We start from the raw sequence: 19,212 nt of genomic DNA, 5'->3' as shown, positions 1-19,212 counted from the left end.
TTAACCTTTACGAGACGACAAAATAACAGAAGGGGAGCAAGGAAGCAGAAAACCTAACAAATACACACATCTGGTAGAAAAGCATAATATGGCGTAGGTGAACCCAAACAACACAGTAACAAGGGCAGAAACAGGAAGATAGGAGGAGAGTAGAGGTGGGCAGATGGATCCAAATATCTAAGTATTGATATCAGAGTCGATAGTAGCCTAATAGCCTCTGAGATCAGTATGCCGCCTGCTGATTTGTGTTAAATAATTTATTTTTCTTTTGGAAATGAAAAAAATATATCTCAAACTATGAAAAATGTCTGAACCTTTTTGTGTTGACTGTCACGTCTGTTTTATTTATAGCCTATAGCACGTTTAAACAACAGAAGCTGACGCGAAGTGCTTTAGAGACCTTACATTCCAGGTCTCTTGATGATTATCTCTTAAGTTATTACACATTGCTCTACCCTGCATCAGCTGCCTATATAAGATAAAAGTATCGGCATCGGTATTGGTATCTGCAGTACCAGAATTTGCAGTATTCCACACCACTAGAGCAAACTAAAATCGTAGAAGAAGTTTCAAAATAAAATAGGAAGTACTTGTAAAAAACAAACAAACAAACAAAAAAGCTAGGAACACAGAAGGAACAGATATGAAAGAAGAAAAATCCCCAGTAACATAAGAACAAAGTAAAAATAAGGATTATATAATAAAACCACAGACAAACAAAAAGACCACGACTCAAAAGGCTCAGGGAGAACTTGTATGTGTGTCCATTCATGTGATTTTGTGTATGTGTGTGTGTGTAGGAATAAGGTGGGCGTTTACGTTTGCTGGAAAATGAGTGGCATTCTCCTTCATTTCCTGCTAGCACTGAAAGTAATAGAGCCACAAGTGCTTGCCCGCTCTCAAACACAAACACACATGCAAAAGCTTACACAGCCACGGCTACAAAGGGACTGCGAGGAAGCACAATCTAGCACATGAAACTGATACAGTCTGCTAAAAGTGGTTTGGCATCATTTAACAGCACAAGAGGGGAGGCTGAAAACTGAGTACAGTTGGTAAGTGATGTGATGGACTGCGGATATCCCCTCCTCTAAGTCAGCGAAAATGAAAATGAATCATGATCAGCTGTACTGTAACAGTGAATTAGGACACCTCTTTGAATGTTATCAGAGTTGTGAGGCAATTTATAAAAAGAATAATATTTTTAAGATTACTTAAACATGTTTCAATAAAGATTCATTTGAAAATTAGCAGAGAGAACAATAGGTATGCTTTTAACTACACAGTGCCAGGTGTCTTTGAAACTGCCTGCTATTCTGCCCCCTTGAGGTCACACTCTTTGGACTGTTTTACAAGAGGGTGACACAGTTCATCAGCACAGCAACATTTCTATTTTTATTATCCTTCTGTTTTGCTCTTCGATCACACAAATACAGGACATTAGCAAAACAGATGGGTATTTGTAACGAGGGAGACATCCGAGTACAGGTTTTCTGCTGGCTGTCTCTGGTCTGTGCCGCTGTAATGGCTATGAAAGCTCGCCCAAGAGTTTACAGATCCACAAAGATGTCCTTTATCCTTTTACTGCAACATTTAAGGAAGAAAATAAATAAATTCCCTTTAAACTACTGAGGGGGAAAAAATTCAAGAGCTGGTGTTGAGTTTGGAGTGTAAAAACGTCACACTCTATAAACTGAATGCAGTGGGGGATGAGAAGCTCAGCAGTATATGAGCAGGCAGTCTGGCAGCAGCGCTGACAGTCGAGTATGTTCATCTGTTGGAAACGTGTGTGTGTGTGTGTGAGGTGTAAATCCACATGGAGGTGTTTGCTTTACACGGGGCATAAAGTGTGCCGTGTGTGCCGCTGTGTATCCAGCGTGACTGTTGCTTGTGTATGCTTGGTCACACTTTTGGCACTCTGTATCAAAGGCCTGCATGGGCAGCTGGTTGGAGTCTGGTAACTGTGGTTATATAATGCACTACACACAAAACACACACTTGAGCTGCTTGTAACCACAAGTCAGCCACTAACTGACCAGTCGCCGCCCACTGGAGGGTGCAAATCGGTGAAAGCCATTTAGCCCAGGTTTTGTCAAGCGCTGAACACAAAACAGACCGTTAATTCTTGAAGAAGTTGAAAGGAATGTAAATCTTTTAATCTATCAATTCTTTAATCGAAACAAAGCCATGCATGTGTGGAAAGCTGACTGGAAGCTGGCTCACTGCTGCACACCAGCAGCTCTGCACACTCCTGTTGTTGCTCACCAACAAAGAAGAGCGCTCACACTCCAGTGTGTGTCCCATACGACTGTTTACACACTCTAGTGGAGATCCAGTCACATTAGGGCAAGCATGTGTGCACACATACCAGCACACACACTCACACATACACACAGGTACACGTTTAGTAGACTTTTCTTGCCGTAGGTCAGCAAAGTAGAGGGATGCTGCCAAATGTTTTTGGATTTCAGATTTCCTGACCGCTGTCTTTTCCAGACTCCCCCCCTCCACTTTTTTGTCTCTTACTCTCTCTCTACACCTCTCTTACTCTGTATATTTTTCTACCTCCCCTCCTTCCTTTGCAAAGAAACTCTACTGCTGCCACCACAAACCACTGCCGCCGCCGCTGCTGCTGCTGGTGCACTAAAACACATGTGATCAAAAATGTATCTCCTCAACAGAGCTTGCATTTTTTCTCTATCTATCCCTGCTAGTTTGTCGTGCAGTACACCCAAGGGCTCGGAGTCACAACTGTCTGTCCTCTCTCTGTTTGCGATGGAAGGATGCCGTTACAAAGGAATGCAGTGTCGCCTGCCAGAGGTATCACAGTGGATGGACAGAGCAGAGAAGAGAAGAGCATGTGTGCGTTTTGTGTGCGTTTGCAATCTTCCTTTGCACTTGCACATACCAATCATTATATGATTAAGAGCAGCTATTGCATTACACAGAAAACACAGATCCATCCAGATGGAGGACACCCTTGTTACATCTGTAACCTTGAACATATCCTGCTGCACAGCCGAGCCCCCGATACACACTTGCAATGCACACCACGCCCCCTTCAACATCATCAACTAAAGTCCCAGATGTATGGGCATGGATGCATCAACAGTGTCTTAGCCCAGATCTCAAACTCGCATACACAAAGCAACAGTCCAGATCATCGATCTCACGGGACACTCAAAGATCAACAGACGGTGCGCAGCTACAAATTTTATATAAAAATCAGCGTCCACACAGTGTGAGTGGAACACTTGAGTGTGCTTTTGGTGTGCTCAGTTCTTTTTAGTCTGCAAGTTGTTACGCTGTGCGCTGGCTTAGGACTGAGGAGAATTATGCAAGTCCCATGACTAACAAATGGAATCTGTTTTTCCTCCTTTCCCGCTCTCTCTCTTAATTGCTTTTAGCCACCTCAGGCACAAAAAAGAAAAGAGATGACAGGCCACGAGGATGCTAATGGATTCAGAGGAAACCTGCTTACCTTTCTTTCCTCAGAGACTCGGTGGAGGAGAGCAGGGGTGGGGGGGAGGATCGCTGGGCAAGGGCAGCGTTAGGTGTTTGCGTCAGGTGGTTCAGGGTCTCTTCTACCTCCCTCCTTCAGCCACTCGTGTCTCCCATGGGATGTGATGGCATCAGATTTTCAGCGAACAAGTAGGGTCCTCCTGGGCAAAGATCTGGCACTCGGAATTGGTCCAGCGCTGCTCGCAGGTGCAAGAATAACAAGCAAACAATAAAAAGGAAAAGAAAAAAAAAAAAATGCAAAAGTTAAAAACTGAAAATCTTCAACTGCAGGTTGAGATAACTGTCTGCAAAACTTTTAATTTTCTGCTTCCAGCAAAAACAAAAACAAACAAAAAGGAAGGGAGAAAGGGAGAAAGAAAAAAAGTTCTATCCATGTACTTTTTGGGGGGGCAGAGGTGGCAAAAGTGACAGAGGTGATGAAAGGGTGAGAATGGGGAAACGTCCTCTCTGTGTCGTCTTCGAGCTGTCCAGACGCAGGTCTGAGGAACACCTTCCCAATCTGTGCGCTCTTGCTCTCCAGGGTGGAAAGTAGGAGGGAAGGAGCAAGGGAGCAGGACACAGAGGGAGAGAGAGTGAGTAGCAGTGAAGTGGAACTCAGTCAGTTAGTCACTCAGGTCAGTCAGGCAGGCAGGCAGCGAGGCAGTGTATCTGGGTCCAAGCAGGTTGTGCTCCCACTCCAAGGACTTATAACCCGAGGTGGGGCGGGGGGGGCTGTGCACCTCGCTGCTCCAATCTCTCTGGCTTACTACACGATCCCTCTCCCACCAGCTTATTTTGGGAAAGACGGACAGGATTGTTCATTGGGTTAGCCCCCTTGATACAAAAAGCAAGTGTCTGTGGCTGGCTGCAGTGAAGAAGGAGGGGAGTGAGCAGGATGGGGTGGGGTAGCAGCCGCGCAGAGAGGGGTGGGGTAGGGTGAAGAGGAGGGAAGGGGAACAAAAAAACACGAGAAGAGGGGAATTCGAAGGCGTCTCATGTTCTGTTTCTCACTGTTCTCCTCGCCTTCCCAAACTCACCTCCAGGAAATCACGCTGCCTTTTTAGCCTCTTTACTGTTTTGAAACATGATCACAAATCAGTCTTTCAAATGAGATCCAGCTTATGCTTTATTTCTTTTGCAGCTTTATTGATAAAGTCTGTGGATGACATGACAGTGGACAACGGTAAGGCTCAAAGCGGCATTGCACCATCACCTAAAACCTGCTGTAGGTCGTGTGCAGTTGTCACATGGTGCCACTTTCTTCATTTTGATCACCATAGTGCGGTTAATCACATCTTTTTACATTTCTTTAGTCCGCCTCATCTATTCGTGGCACGTATTACAAGTATCAACTATTCCTCATCTTTGAAGCGTGCCAGGCGATTGCCGGGAAAATAAGCAAATTCTCATGAAAACTGGTAATGTTTTGGATGTTTGCTAACAACCTGGATGAGCCACAGCCATCCCTTATCATTTAGTACAGGTTACTTCCCACACAGCAGCAACTTAGTAGGATCAAAACAGACTTAGCATTCAGTGTTTAACTGGCAGCGTGCTAGCTGGCTCTTTGCTATGGTAGTGGACCTTGACGAGCATGCTGTTCCACGCTTCTGATTGGATACACTGGGAGGAAAGCTGGCCTAGCCTTTTCCTGAAAGACCTACTGGGACAGAGCCACTGGCTGATTTAAAGATCAGATAGAGACTGGGATTCCAAACAGATCTGCACCAAGAGGAAAGAGAGAGAGAGAGGGGGAAACAATAAAGAGGATTTCAGAGTTGCCCGAGTTCTTCCCCTCATTATGACGTTGTGCCAGTTATTGGTTTATTTAAGGCTCTGTCATTTCGGCAGCATCCACTGATTCATTGCTTCAGTCACTCTGCAAGTAACAGAGAGTTGTCAAAAGTTGGCAGCCCCACGGCACTTTCTCTCATTCATGTTTTGCACATGAGGAGTAATAAACGTCCCCAGACTGTGTAATCGACCAACTTTTAGAAGCAAAGTCGGGCTGAAGTCAGCTTTTCCTTGCATGAGAGCGTCTCAAAAGGGCATATTTGGATCATTATTATAATATTTAATGGGGATCTGCTTTTTGAAGGGTGCCATTATGGCAAAATTTATAGTGCAAATGGGGTTTTATGCATTTTATTTGCACTCTTTTGAGCAAATATCAAGATAGCAAAGTGATTAGACGTGCATGAGAGGGCTAAAAAGGAGACATCTGCAGTGATGGATGGTCATAAATGTGACTGCTGATAATTGCCATAAGTGCCATCGTGATCAGCTAAAATAAGTATCCTGTTCACGACTGGAGCCGACCAAATTGAATAATTAAAAAAAAAAAAGCAACAGGCGTCATTCCTTTGAAAGAGCCATGGTGCAAGTTGAATGGTCCTCTGAACATATAAAGGGTGGAGTAACCATATGCCCAGTAATGATGTCATCAATAGGAACCCTGTGTAGTAGTTAGGCCTGTCATTCATTCCCCTCCCCAGGTGTATGTGTTTCTGCGTGCATGCGTGCCGCTTGTTGATCACACCCCGCCGCACAAGTGATCGCTGTTTGTACCTCAATGGGGCAAAAAAAATCAGTCGGCGGAGGCTCGCATACAACCACAAGAAAGCCTCCGCCTCTTCCAGTTATGGTACAGTTGCACTGAAGAATTCCACCTCGGGCTCATCAACAAATCTCAGCTAACCTTCTAATACTCTCACACAGACACAAAACAAACGCTTATGTTCACTCATTTGGTCAGCCTACACTCACCCCCTGAAAAGTCCCCACACCACTCACCACTATAGCATGGTACGAAAGCCCCCTCCCACTCGCTTTGCTTTTACAAGGTGAAACATTCCCGAGGAGAGGGAAAAAACACCTGGTCGTCATAAGTTTGCCTTTTTTCACTCCACTTTTTCCCCTCCGCTCCATTCCATTAGTAAGAACAAAAACAAACAGTGGCTGGAAAATCGTTGCATTGCATCACACGGACCCGCTTTGCTCTTGATGTTGGTCAGAAACCCCCAAAATAAGACATCAGGGACAGGTTGGCGTCACAGATAAACTACACCCTACACCACGCCTAGTGTGCCCAAACATAGACTCCCTATGTACTAACGTATGGGGGTCTGTTCTCAAAGGTGGTGTGTTAAGGGTGGAGGGAGTTTGTCTGGGGGTGCACTGAGCATGTGTGTTCCTTGTGTGGGTCCTGTGAATGGCTGGAGTGTGTTATAGGGTGGAGTTGCTTTTGAGCTTGATTGAAATTAAGTTTGGGGTTGTAATATGACCTTGTTTATTCGATTCAGTGGTCACTCTCTGAGTGAAGTATTGTATGGCAGTGACTGCGTTGATAGCATAAGCTAACATGGGTAACGGTTAAGAGTGTTTGGAGACATTATTCTGATTCACAGCGTTCATTCACTTTTCATAGCAGGATTAGGAGCACCTACACCTAATGCACTTTCCTTCAGCTAAGCCCCTTTTATTCAAACAAGCCATTGATATCCATTAGCGAAGGTCAGAGTTGAAGGTTCACACAAGGACAACAGAGGACAGGTGTTCCTCTCTTCCATCCTGCTCTTTTCTCCTGTGCTTCTATAGTCCCTCTTTTATTCACTATCAGCCTCTCTTTCCCTTGTGCGACAATTCAAAAGGGCTGTTTTCTCTCAGGTGATGTGGTCCACCTTTGTCTGTTCTAACCTTACAAAGGAATGCCTGGCATTCACCAGGCTGTGCCTGCACAAGGCAGTTTAAGATGAGTGAAAAAAGCTGGTGAGGGAGGAAGGGAAGGGATAAGGCATAAGAAAAGGAAATTTCAAGAAGGGAATAATAAAGCAGCACAACAGAGATGCAAAAAACATTAAAAAGCTAATGCGAAGAGGATAACCAAAAAGGAAAAGACAGAAACTTTTAAAGAAGGTGCCATACAGAAGCAAGGGAGGAATGGAAAGTGAATGCTAGAGTTATTGGAGGTTCAGTAGTTTCACACACTGTGGATAAAACTTGAAGCCTCTGAAATTTATGTGAATTTCAACAAGGAAATTCCTCTGAGAAGGGCTTGGGGCTCTGCCCTTAGTTGGCATGAGGGTGGAGAGTGTGGGTGGGGTTATGGGAGGGCACAAGAGAGTAGAGAAGCGAGAAGAATGGATAGGTGGATGGATAGAGCGGGTAGAGGAGGACAAATTTTTTTTTTTTTTGTGGCTAGACTCCTCTTGGCTCACCTGACGCATATTGTTGCCGAGCTCAGTTTCCCCCTGGGGTAATCATTTGACACTGATAAAAAGGGGGAAGGGGAGAGAGTGGAGAGAAAAAGGATGACAGTGTTTCCACCCTGGGAAAAAGCTCTCTATGGAGATTAGAGGACAGCTGGGGTAATTCTTCCGTCTGTTGGACTGGGGAAAGGGAAGACCGGGGGAAAAGAAGAGAAGAGAGTGAACAAAAAAATTCAAGAAGAGTTTCAGGAGAGAATAGCAGGAATTGTTCTGCATTTTGGAAGGTGTTGTTGGAGTAATTCCCCTCCCTTTCTTCACACGCGCCACACATGCACTAAAATGACTGGAGACAGAAAGAGGAGAGGCAGGGGGTGTTTGGAGGTAGAGAGGTGTGCGCACATTTTTAAGTGTTTCCACAGTCACAAGTCCAGATTTCTAGCTTTGGCACACCTATGTGCACATGCACACGTATACACACACAAACACACACACACGATGCTGCAGCATGTGCAAATAGGAGAGTGGCGACTGAATGGTATTTTACTGCTTCTGTATTTATGGCAGGTTATTTTGACCCTGGGTGGTCCCCGCTGAAAGACTTCTGGGGTCATTAATCATCAGTCAGGAATCAGATGTCAGGTGTGTGAGTGTGTGCGGGAGAAAGGAAAGAGAGTTGGTCAGTAACCAAAGAAGAGCAAGCCCATTTACTGTACTGTACTGTATTGTGCTGTATGAGCAGGAAGGGTAGGGAAAAAAAACAGCAAGTGTGTACGTGCATGTTTGAGGTTTGCCTCGCAAACCAGTGGATATCCTAATCAGCTGAGCTGGTGGTGAGATGAAAGAATGTGAAGATTATTGCCTGGTAATTGTTTCCAGAGTGCAACAGTGCTGCTATATCTCAAAAAACTCTCACTGAGCTGTTGTACACATCCACCATCCACCACACATTAGGGTCATGGGATACGTGCATGCCCCAAAAGGAGCAGCCCTTTGAGTTAAAGCCAGCCCACCAGATCATCGGGCTATTGTACGTCCAAGAATCCAACTTTATTATTATTCTTTGTCTTTTACTGACTGATCTCAAAGGTTCATCCAAAGACAAACACACTCTGAAACGGCAATTTCCCTACCCGCTAACTTTTTTGTCAACATGCTTGCGCACAAACAGCAAAAACAAGACGCCCAGAGATCTGCGCTTGACTGATAAGCTCATCACTCTATCAGCTAGTCGGCTGTTAGAATGCCATTTTCTTTCTACCGCTTGTTGACAGCCCCTCGTCTCAGCCAGCCGGCCCTGAGAGGGCAGAGGGAACTGAGATCAAACAGAGACAGAACTGTTTAGCTTTTGTTTTATTACATTTTTTTAAACCCATGTTCCGTTTCCGAACCATTGGGCAAGACAGCTATTTCCTTTTTACAGCGGGAGAAACAGAATCACGAAACCCAAACAATCAGGTTACAATAAATAAATTTGACTGCCGGAGTTTGGAGATTTCAGCAGAACATCCAAAGACTCCACCCGAGTTAGATATGTGGCACTAATGCTGTGGGTCAAGGATGAGCATCACTGAAGGGTATCCTAACTATGATTGATTTGTATAAGAAAAAAACATCAAATGTCTTCTGTGTAAACAGGATTTCCACTGGAGAAAGCGACAGCTGAATCTGAATGTGTTATCCTTCTTCCTCCTAGAATAACAGAATTATCTGAATCGTCTCTGATTAACCTGTTTCACAGCTGTGACTTGATTATCTTATTATGTAGTTATATAAGATTTCACTTGTGTGGCGCCAGTTGTTGCATCTCTTAATCGCATTCGTTTGCACACATGATTTTAATCACAGTATCAAACACACTGACTAGACGTATTCTCGTGATCACTTAAATAATTCAATCTGACTCGAGCATGCTTTTGTTTTGACTTTATTGAAAACACTTCAAAACAATGAACGTACCATCTGGTTATTTTCTGCTCGGCAGCCCTGGTAGTTACTGAGTAATCACGGCTGCTCTTCTTCCACTGTCCATATCCAATGGGTCAGGTCCACAGAGCACATTTATTGGTGCGATAAACGGTTTACTTTGACATAATGATACACTCAGACTGTAATTACAAGAAAAAATGTGTTTGATATGTCAAGATAGCAACCTAAACTGTTTTCTCAGGATAACTGGCAAGACACAATGCATATTTGTTATCTCTAGATAATTAGATAAGTAATTTGCCAGAAAAATAGGCTCATATGGAAGAAAAAAAAGCTAATTAAGCTGTGATCTTGCGATAACAGGCTAAACAAATATGATAAGTAACCATTACAGAATTCCTGCTTTGAAAACTAAAACAGGATTGTCCCAGTGAGACGGGTTAGAGTTTAACCCAGATGAAGTGTTGTTCTTGGTCTGTCACACAATATACAGTTCAGTGAAAACTGCTGTAATACTGGTCTATGTAACACTTCTTGGTCTATGAGCCTACTTGTCTGAGCAGCAATGCAAAGATATTGAACTAACTTATTCAGTTATCAAAATTACTCATCAATTCAGATACTCATTTCACCTCACCTAAATGTGTAGTCATGCGAAAAAGAAAATGTCTCTATGCAGTCCTATGAAGAACTAAGCCTATCCTCACCGTTTCCATAGGAATTGAGAAGATAAGTAGTAGCTAAGTTGGCTTGTTAAATGTTAAACTTCATAACAGTGGAGTTGGAAAAGGACTGAACAAGCATGGCTGGTTTGAAAGTGTAGAAAGCCTCTTCTATATAAAATGACCATGATAGCGCGACGAAGCTTTAGAGAGTTGCTTCTGAACAAACCACTGAACAAAGATTGGAACAAGAAAGATGTTTGAACATAATGTGCAGAACCATGTTTAGTGAAACCCAAACATTGCATTTTAGCGCAAACACATGATACCATCTGTCATGCACGGTGGTGGAGGGGTAATGATTTTGCTTTTTTTGCATTTTTGCTGTCAAACATGAGTAGACAATGATCAGCAAGTTCAGCAAGAACATTTACAACAAAATCGTTAAAAAAAAAACCAATCACAATGTCGCATTGGCCTGATCAAAGTTCAGACCTCAGCCTAACTCAAACCTTTGGTGGATCTTCAAGAGAACTGTGCATAAGCGAATGAAAATAAATCTCAAGGGACTGATGCAAAGCCTTTTGACCAAGTCGTAAAGACACGTGGGTCAAAGGTCATCCACAGTGATGTGAAAGTCTGATAAGGTGTTTGATGTACTTGTTTTTTCACACAACAGTATATTAAAAAGTAGGATTCACTGGTACACTGTACATGTAGGGTGAAAATTGAGCTGAAATCTTTATCTTTCCCTTCTTAGCCATACTGGATATTAGTGATGGGAATCGAGAACCAGTTCCTGGTAGTTCAATTCCTTTGAATTGATCATCTGCCTGCCTATCAATTGTGTTTATTGGTTCTGCCTACTCTTGCGTAACAATTAGCTGATTTCAGTTTGTGTGCGGGAAGAGGAAAATGGTGGTGCAGCCTACAGGGTGGATATCGACATTACTTTTATTTTTACTGAGCAAAGGGACAAGAGTGCAATGGTAAAGTTCATCCAGAACAGAAACATCTGCATTATCTAACTAATTAAACTTCAGCTCTTTACAAGCACCTGCATAGACAACATGCTAATGCTAAGCTAGCCAAGAAACCAGAATGATGATAAAACAGAGTTTTATCATCTACCCACAGCCTGAACCTTAACAGGTAACAAAAGCAGTGAGGAGCAGTCATGCTGTGCACGTTCATGTATCTGAAGTAGAATCACTGTGGTGATCGCTTTTTGCTAGTTTCCATCTTTGCTTTGCGTTGCTGGCTTTGTGTTTGTACCCAAGTACTTTGAGAAAAATCATGCATGTGGCCTTATTAGGATAAGGATTTGTTTTGGTGTGTGTGACTGTGGACTATCAGTGTATATTGTTAAATGGTAATTATGAGAAAATGCATTTGAGCTCATTTTACAGAGAACACTAAACCGATATAAGGAGTAGTATAAAGAATTACTTTCTCCTGAGAGTAAAATGGCCTGTATTTGTATTGCGCTTTACTTGTCCCTAAGGACCCCAAAGGGCTTTACACATCCAGTCATCTACCCATTCACACACTGGTGATGGCAAGCTACATTGTAGCCACAGCCACCCTGGGGCGCACTGACAGAGGCGAGGCTGCCGAACACTGGCGCCACCGGGTCCTCTGACCACCACCAGTAGGCAACGGGTGAAGTGTCTTGCCCAAGGACACAACGACCGAGACTGTCCAAGCCGGGGCTCGAACCGGCAACCTTCCGATTACAAGACGAACACCCAACTCTTGAGCCACGATTGCCCCAGTAGTGAAGTAATGTACTGCATTACTTTTAGGACAAGTGTTCTGTGTAATATGTGTAACCCATTACTTTTTTTGAGTAACGACTCCAACAAGCACAAACATGTGGAGCCAGTGAGAACCCAATGAAAATCAATAAGAGAATCGATAAGGAATCAAACCGATAATTGATGTCGATAATAGACTCAGAATTGTTAGCTTCTTATCAATTCCCATCCCTACTGGATTAGAATTGTTTAAAGAGAAGCTAATAGAAACCTAGAAACATTAACTTTATACAGTGATAAGACAACAATGCTGACAGCCAGTACTGTGTTTGCAAGTATTGCTTTCCCAAGCCTTACAACAGCCTGGGTTGTGACCTCTTGAGTGGCAGCAATCCTTTTCCCTGACCTTTGGCCTCTGTACTCCCACTAAGCAGATTCTGTGCTCCTGCTGCAAATGCCTTAGGTCTCCTCAGCCCCCTCAAACAAGCTGTTGTAAGTTTAGTCCTATTATAACAAACTAATTTATTCACTTGACCACTTGCTGACCCTGGATGAGCTTCTAGTGTTGTTTCTTTTGTGTTTCAGTGCCTGAGAAGCCAAATAAGCTTTTGTCTGCACATGCACACTTGCTCACACTCATGGGCTGTATACTGGTGCCCCGTCTCACCTGGCGTCCTGTCTGGCTTTGTGAGTGCGTCCTGACCTTGGCGCTTACAGGAACCTCCTCCCTAAACAGCTGTCCCAACACCCAATGTCGTATATACACAAGGAAACAGAGAAATTGCACTACAGGATCACGGGTCAATTCCCGCACAGTCTGTGGGTATCACATCATGAATTTCGCATTCGGAGTGGGTGATATGTCCTGAGAAATGCATCTGGGAAAGCAGTTTGAATAACACAAAATTGGTTCTCAGTGGGACATTAAGAAATATTAACTGTCGGAAGGGATTGTTTTTCAACTTTGATCATTGTGGGAGAATAAACAGCAAACAATATGACCTTGTTCAGATCAGGGTGAATTAGCTATAAAGCACCGGTGACTGAGTGACTGTTTCATGCGTAATGCACTCTTTGGGGAGACCATTTTTTTCACGCAAAATTCATAATGTTGACTTATTCCTGAGAAACAGAGAAGACAGGGCGGAGCAAGGATGGAAATATGTGTGTGTATATTACACAAAACAAGCAGTCAAAATGAAGGATAAATAATGAAGCTGTCAACATTAGTGCCAGGCCTTTGCCTACAAACCACAGTTTATGTCAGAAGAACAGGGCTTACACTAACTCTCACATACACACCTACTGGAGAATGTGGCAAGTTAGGTTTAAATGCAAAGCATTTCTGTTATTCTGCCTTGCTGATCCTCCGCCCTACTTTTGTTCTCCACTCTTTTGCCCACTTTCTCCTTGAAAGCCTGCAGATGTGTAGATACGCAAAAGAAAACAGGCAGCGGGCCTCCGGCTTTGGTTAACATGGTAAAACACGCCAGAAAAACAAAAGACCCGTGAAATGCACAAACACCACAGTAGAAAAACTGCAGCAAGGACCACCCATGAAGGTGGCAAGTGAGCCACTAAGACCTAAATCAGTTTCTTGGATGTGGGTGCTACTAGATAAAGAGTATGACATGCATGGATGGGTAAAGAGGCAGACACAGATGTGCCACAAAACAGTTGCAGTAATAAAGAGGAACACAGAGAGGGGAGTAAATGGACATGTGGCTTCGCCATAATGCAGTTCAGCATCTCCAGGAATTATGTTAACCTTGGGTATTCTCCACCTCACAATTTATAGTCAACGTTCAGTGCAACTACTGAAAGTAGTGTGCCACTATGTAGTGATGCATAAAATAAGGGTGTGAGGGTGTCCAGTGATTATACTCTATCCAGTATAATTGCAAACAGTATAACTGCATATTGTCAGAGACACTGAAGAAGTTTAGTTTAGTCCAGTGTACTCTTAAAATTCATCGAGAAGAGTCTTTATTGAAGGAGATACTTCTCCACACAGACCCCCACATGTCCTGGTTATCTCAATATAAGCAGGAGATTATGGATAAAAGAGTTCAAAGTCATTGATTAGATATAAAAGATCTGAAGTAAGGCCAATGTGGAAATGGCTTATACCTGTATTTTCTCTAATGGCCAGCAGTGGACAACTCCTCCGGCTTCAAAGCAAGGACCATCTGGTTCTCTTGAGCCATGAGTTTATGAGCTCAATCACTAGCTTCAAGTCGTGTCCATGTCTTGAATTAGGTTCCTTTTTCATGCTTCGTCGCAGTTAAGTGGCTTGACAAACAAAATTTCTAAAAACGGTCCGGTACAAGGACTGGACTAAGTGAAAAAGCAGCCAGTGTCCAAAGAAAACCTTGAAAGGTCTTCAGAAAGTTTGTTTCGCAAGAGCACTTTAAAAAACATACATGATACAATACAAATCTGGCTCTTTTGAAGCAGATCAGGAGTGGCTCAAGACTTTTGCATGTACTGTGTATTCTTTTTGATTTGTATGCTTTACCACAAAAGTAGACAATGTGTTACTAGGTACATGCTGTAGCCTTAGGAAATGTTGGGATTTCAGCAGTAATGTGGTGTTATGGGACTAAACAATAACAGGATGACATTGGGTAGTATAACAGAGTTTAACAAATTTCCCACGTGTGGGACTAATAAAGGTTATCTTATAATATTACAATACCACTCAATTACATACATATAATGTTTATAAGAAATACCTCATGCATGTGAAGGCAGTCTGAATCTAGCCACCTAGCAACCACCAGTAATGTCTACACACTGGAAAGATGACAGTCTAAAGAGGTCAGTTTTATTTACCTCTTAAGAAGAACCAGAGGTTACCTGCCAGGAACACAATCATGTCCTAAATTTCTCCATGTTTTCTACATCCTGATCTTGCAGAGGAAGAAAGAATCTGTAAAACAATGGCACCGAGTGCTGAAAACAAAACGCTAAGATTGTAGCAGAATGTAGTTTGTCTAATAACATGCTTTCATATTCTCAGGTCCAAGAATGTCACAGAAAATCTTCTCTAGTTACCGCTGCTCATTGCAGACTCAGGCCTGAGGAGAGCTTATCTCTCCTCAGGCTTGTGTCTTGTCTGTCTGCACATCTAGAAGTGTTTATGGGTGACAGCTGTTGGCTTGAAAATGTGCAGGATATCTACATTTTCTCTCATAGATTTCCTGCTTTGACTAGCTGCTACCGGCAGGCGTGTCTTTTCTTTCCTGAGACAGATGAATAAACATTATTGTTGGAGCTAAGGCCAGCAGCTTGTATAATAACTAGGTTGTGACTTTTGTCAGCTGTGCATGTGTGTGCTCAGGAAAGAACAGAAAATAGAAGAATGAAAATAAGCAACAGGGGATAAACATTCCAAAAGCAGGCATTAAATATAGTCATTTAAGCACCTGCGAGGCTGTGAAGCTGTGAATTAGGAGTTATTCAAACGGTAGATAATTCTTTATTCAATCAATAATCTTGACAACAGTTTGAATGGGCTTGTAATTGCAACCTTTTCATGCACAGCATGAGTAGAGACTGCAGCCATTTTCAACAAAACCATAGTTATCGTGTTGTTAATGTGGCTAAAATCCAGCACAATCAAGTCCAGAAGAAATTCCAGGGGGGAAAAAAAAGTTTACACTCCGCATCCAATATTGTGCTATTCTTGAATGGTAAAATACAAATAACTTGCGGAAGGACAGAGCTGAGCCTGCGCACGCTCCCGGCCAATTTCTCGTGGGAAGAGAAGCCGAATAGAATAAGAACATTTTGAACAAAAGCATATTAATGATTGTTAGCGTTGCAATTACAGTTAAATTGTGTGAAATTGCTGCTAACACAGTTGGTGTAATTCATGAAGTCTCAAATTTTAACACAGCATGCAAGGCTGTTTAATGTCTGAGTATGTTTTAAGTGTTTGTACTAGATTTGGGGGCATGATAGAAAGCTGTATAATATATATATATATATATATCTACTCTACATGGCAATGATATTTCCACATGTACCTCATGAACTCTGGATCTGATTTATATACATCTCAACCAATATTATGCTAACACACATATATATAGATAATTTCATCCACATAAAGCCAAGCTACATCTTATGTCTTACATAAATATTTGTTTTCTTGCATGAGGTTGATCTTTCTTCCTCTCTTATTGCCTTATAGAGATTAAGTCATGCTATCCTGGAAAAGATATTTGTCTCTGTTTTATATGAAACCTAAAGCCACTAACTGTATTTGAATAACCACTTCAACATAATATTCTGCAAATCAACATTCATTTCACTAAGAGCTGGCATGGGTTGTAGTAGGGAAAACAAATGATAGGTTCAAGGTGGATTAAACCCTATACATACAGCTGTACTTGAAAAGTCTTTGGCTTACTTCTGATCTTTTGTTCATCGTCTTTCTCCTTCTAATGCTTTTGTTCTCTCTGCTGCAGCCTCTTGCCCTCCATCCTTTACATATTTCTTCCTTTGGTGTGTGTGTATTATAAAGCCTTCAACCCAACCAGTGGGTTGCGGTTCCCTCCTAAACCATTCACATGGAACTGGTTAAGAAGACATTCCTTCCATGGAGAGAATGTCTGGCACCAAGCGCCTGTAATACAGAAATCATAAACGGGAGGTCCAGCCTAATCACATCCCGTGGCACTCTCACCCTCTCTGAGCTCCCTTTTCCTCCTTCATCTTCCTCTCGTCGTCTCTGAGGGGTTATTAAGAACGGGATTGGGAGACCAGGAGCGTTAGCTGAGTCTATCTTTTCCTTTCCCTAGCAATCTAAGAGTGTAAATCAATTGTGGATACTGATCTGAATCCGGTGGTTGGCAAATGTTCCTGCTTATCTGATGTGCTGTATCCATTCATGAAAGATGAATTTTGTATTTGGGTAAATAAAGCAATACAAAGAAAAACATGATAGAAGGAAAAAACTATTTGTGGTGGATTGTTTAGTTATTGTCCAATGCTAGCTAGCTTTGCTAGCAAGATGGATTCAAAGATCATGTGGGTGATCTGCACAGATATAAACATTTGCTAATTACTGCTAACATTAAAGAAAACTATACTAGAATTTCACAGACAAAGAAAAAAACACAATACAAACCTCTTGTATGGGCTGTTGGTACAATTAGCTAGTCATGCAAGTTACTGTTTCTCATCATCTGGAATAAAATGGTCAAAACGGCTCCAAAACAGTTGGGAGGTCTTACTTTAGGCCTTACCCAACTTCAGAGCGTAATGAGTAATGAGTTACAAAAACATAAAAAGAAAAAGAAAAATCACCTGGTAAAGTTGTCATGCAGAGAGAAATTTCCCATACAAACCAAAACCGCTTTTGCACCAGGCTGTAAACATGTTTATTTCTACTATAAAGTCAGCATTTTAACACGAAGGTCTGTGGGGACTGACTCACTTTGGAAGCCAGACTCAAGTGATCAACGAGCCTTAGTTTTTGGCACTGATCTGTCAGATGCAGCTGACAGGATAATAACCCAGTGCAGTGGCGCATTCCCAACAATGTCTAGCACCACAACAAGCATTTACAGCAGAGTGTCACACCAGCTGATCAAATTTACCACCATCACTAATCTCCTGGTTACTAATTTCTTGTTCCCTGTTTATTTTCTACATTATTCAACTTTGTTTGTTGCTCATTCCCTGAACCTGTACCACTCATCCTCTCCATCATCATGAATTCTTCCTTTAAAGTTTCTTCGTTCCATGGTATATTTAACCTGTTGCTGAGGTTTCTTTTTGTGTAATGCAATGAAACCTCATTCGAAACTGGAGACTAATTGCACTGTGGCATGCAAGGATCAAGCCGGGAGCAAAGGTATCAGAACATGAAATAGGGAGTCTGTAATTTTGGTCTCATCTACACCATTTATAGAAAAATGGCTCATAAAGATAATGTGGATAGTGGGATCAGGTTTGGTGTGCGCCAAGTAAGTGCTCGTGAAACATTGTTAAACTCAATATAAAGCATCTTACAAGTACAAACCCAGTGAAAATAGAGTGTTGTGCAGAAGTCTTGAGCCAACCCTCATTTCTTTGTATTTCACTTCCAAGGAGTGAGACTTTCCTGTTATTGTGAAAGTGGTCTTGAGAAATAGTTCTCCGTGTTTTCTGAAGGTCTTTCAATGTTTTACTTTGTGGTGGTGTATGTGGTGCTTTTTCACACAATTCAAGTCCACCTCTTGTCCTGTCCAATCATGAAAAAGATACCAGGAGTAAGCTTTGTTACCAGTAGCCTGTAACGCAAACATTTTTCCCCATTTTTTTACTTCAAATTAGTTAAAAAATATACCAAAAATAACACAGTTTCGCAGGTATAACATAGTGTTTTGGCATGAAAAATGTGATTCCCAAAGAGCTATTAGACAAAAACTGAAGAAATTAAAGAGACATGGCCTAAAAAAACTATATACAGCAGATGGATATTATCTGAAAGTCATGTTCTAAAGAAATAGGGAAAAATTAAAAGACCTGAAAGACAGGACCTGAGAGATGTACAGTGGGGCAAAAAAGTATTTAGTCAGCCACCGATTGTGCAAGTTCCCCCACCTAAAATGATGACAGAGGTCAGTAATTTGCACCAGAGGTACACTTCAACTGTGAGAGACAGAATGTGAAAAAAAAATTCCATGAATTCACATGGTAGGATTTGTAAAGAATTTATTCGTAAATCAGGGTGGAAAATAAGTATTTGGTCACCTCAAACAAGGAAAATCTCTGGCTCTCACAGACCTGTAACGTCTTCTGTAAGAAGCTTTTCTGTCCCCCACTCGTTACCTGTATGAATGGCACCTGTTTGAACTCATCATCTGTATAAAAGACACCTGTCCACAGCCTCAAACAGTCAGACTGCAAACTCCGCCATGGCCAAGACCAAAGAGCTTTCGAAGGACACCAGGAAAAGTATTGTAGACCTGCACCAGACTGGGAAGAGTGAATCTACAATAGGCAAGCAGCTTGGTGTGAAAAAATCAACTGTGGGAGCAATCATCAGAAAATGGAAGACATACAAGACCACTGATAATCTCCCTCGATCTGGGGCTCCACGCAAGATCTCATCCCGTGGGGTCAAAATGATCATGAGAACGGTGAGCAAAGATCCCAGAACCA

The 19,212-nt window shown here is 42.3% G+C and overlaps 1 protein-coding gene across 2 annotated transcripts in view; it reads right to left on the bottom strand.

Moving 5' to 3' along the window:
* Nucleotides 1-4,333, bottom strand: part of col8a2 (collagen, type VIII, alpha 2) — a 56,338-nt gene extending 52,005 nt beyond the window's left edge. The window contains exons 1-2 of one of the 2 annotated variants that reach the window (XM_004547824.2): nucleotides 3,901-4,333; nucleotides 3,482-3,698 (exon numbers count right to left, since the gene is read on the bottom strand). The gene's annotated coding sequence lies outside the window, so the exon portion shown is untranslated. Of the gene's footprint in view, nucleotides 1-3,481 lie in introns of both variants that reach the window. The other variant, XM_004547823.3, reaches the window with a different exon arrangement.
* Between the last annotated feature and the right edge of the window lie 14,879 nt (nucleotides 4,334-19,212).

This window comes from Maylandia zebra, linkage group LG22, assembly GCF_041146795.1.
Source record: "Maylandia zebra isolate NMK-2024a linkage group LG22, Mzebra_GT3a, whole genome shotgun sequence".
NCBI classification, from domain to species: Eukaryota; Metazoa; Chordata; class Actinopteri; order Cichliformes; family Cichlidae; genus Maylandia; species Maylandia zebra.
Note: the sequence above shows the minus strand (reverse complement) of the source record. Positions and strands in the feature narration are given on the sequence as shown.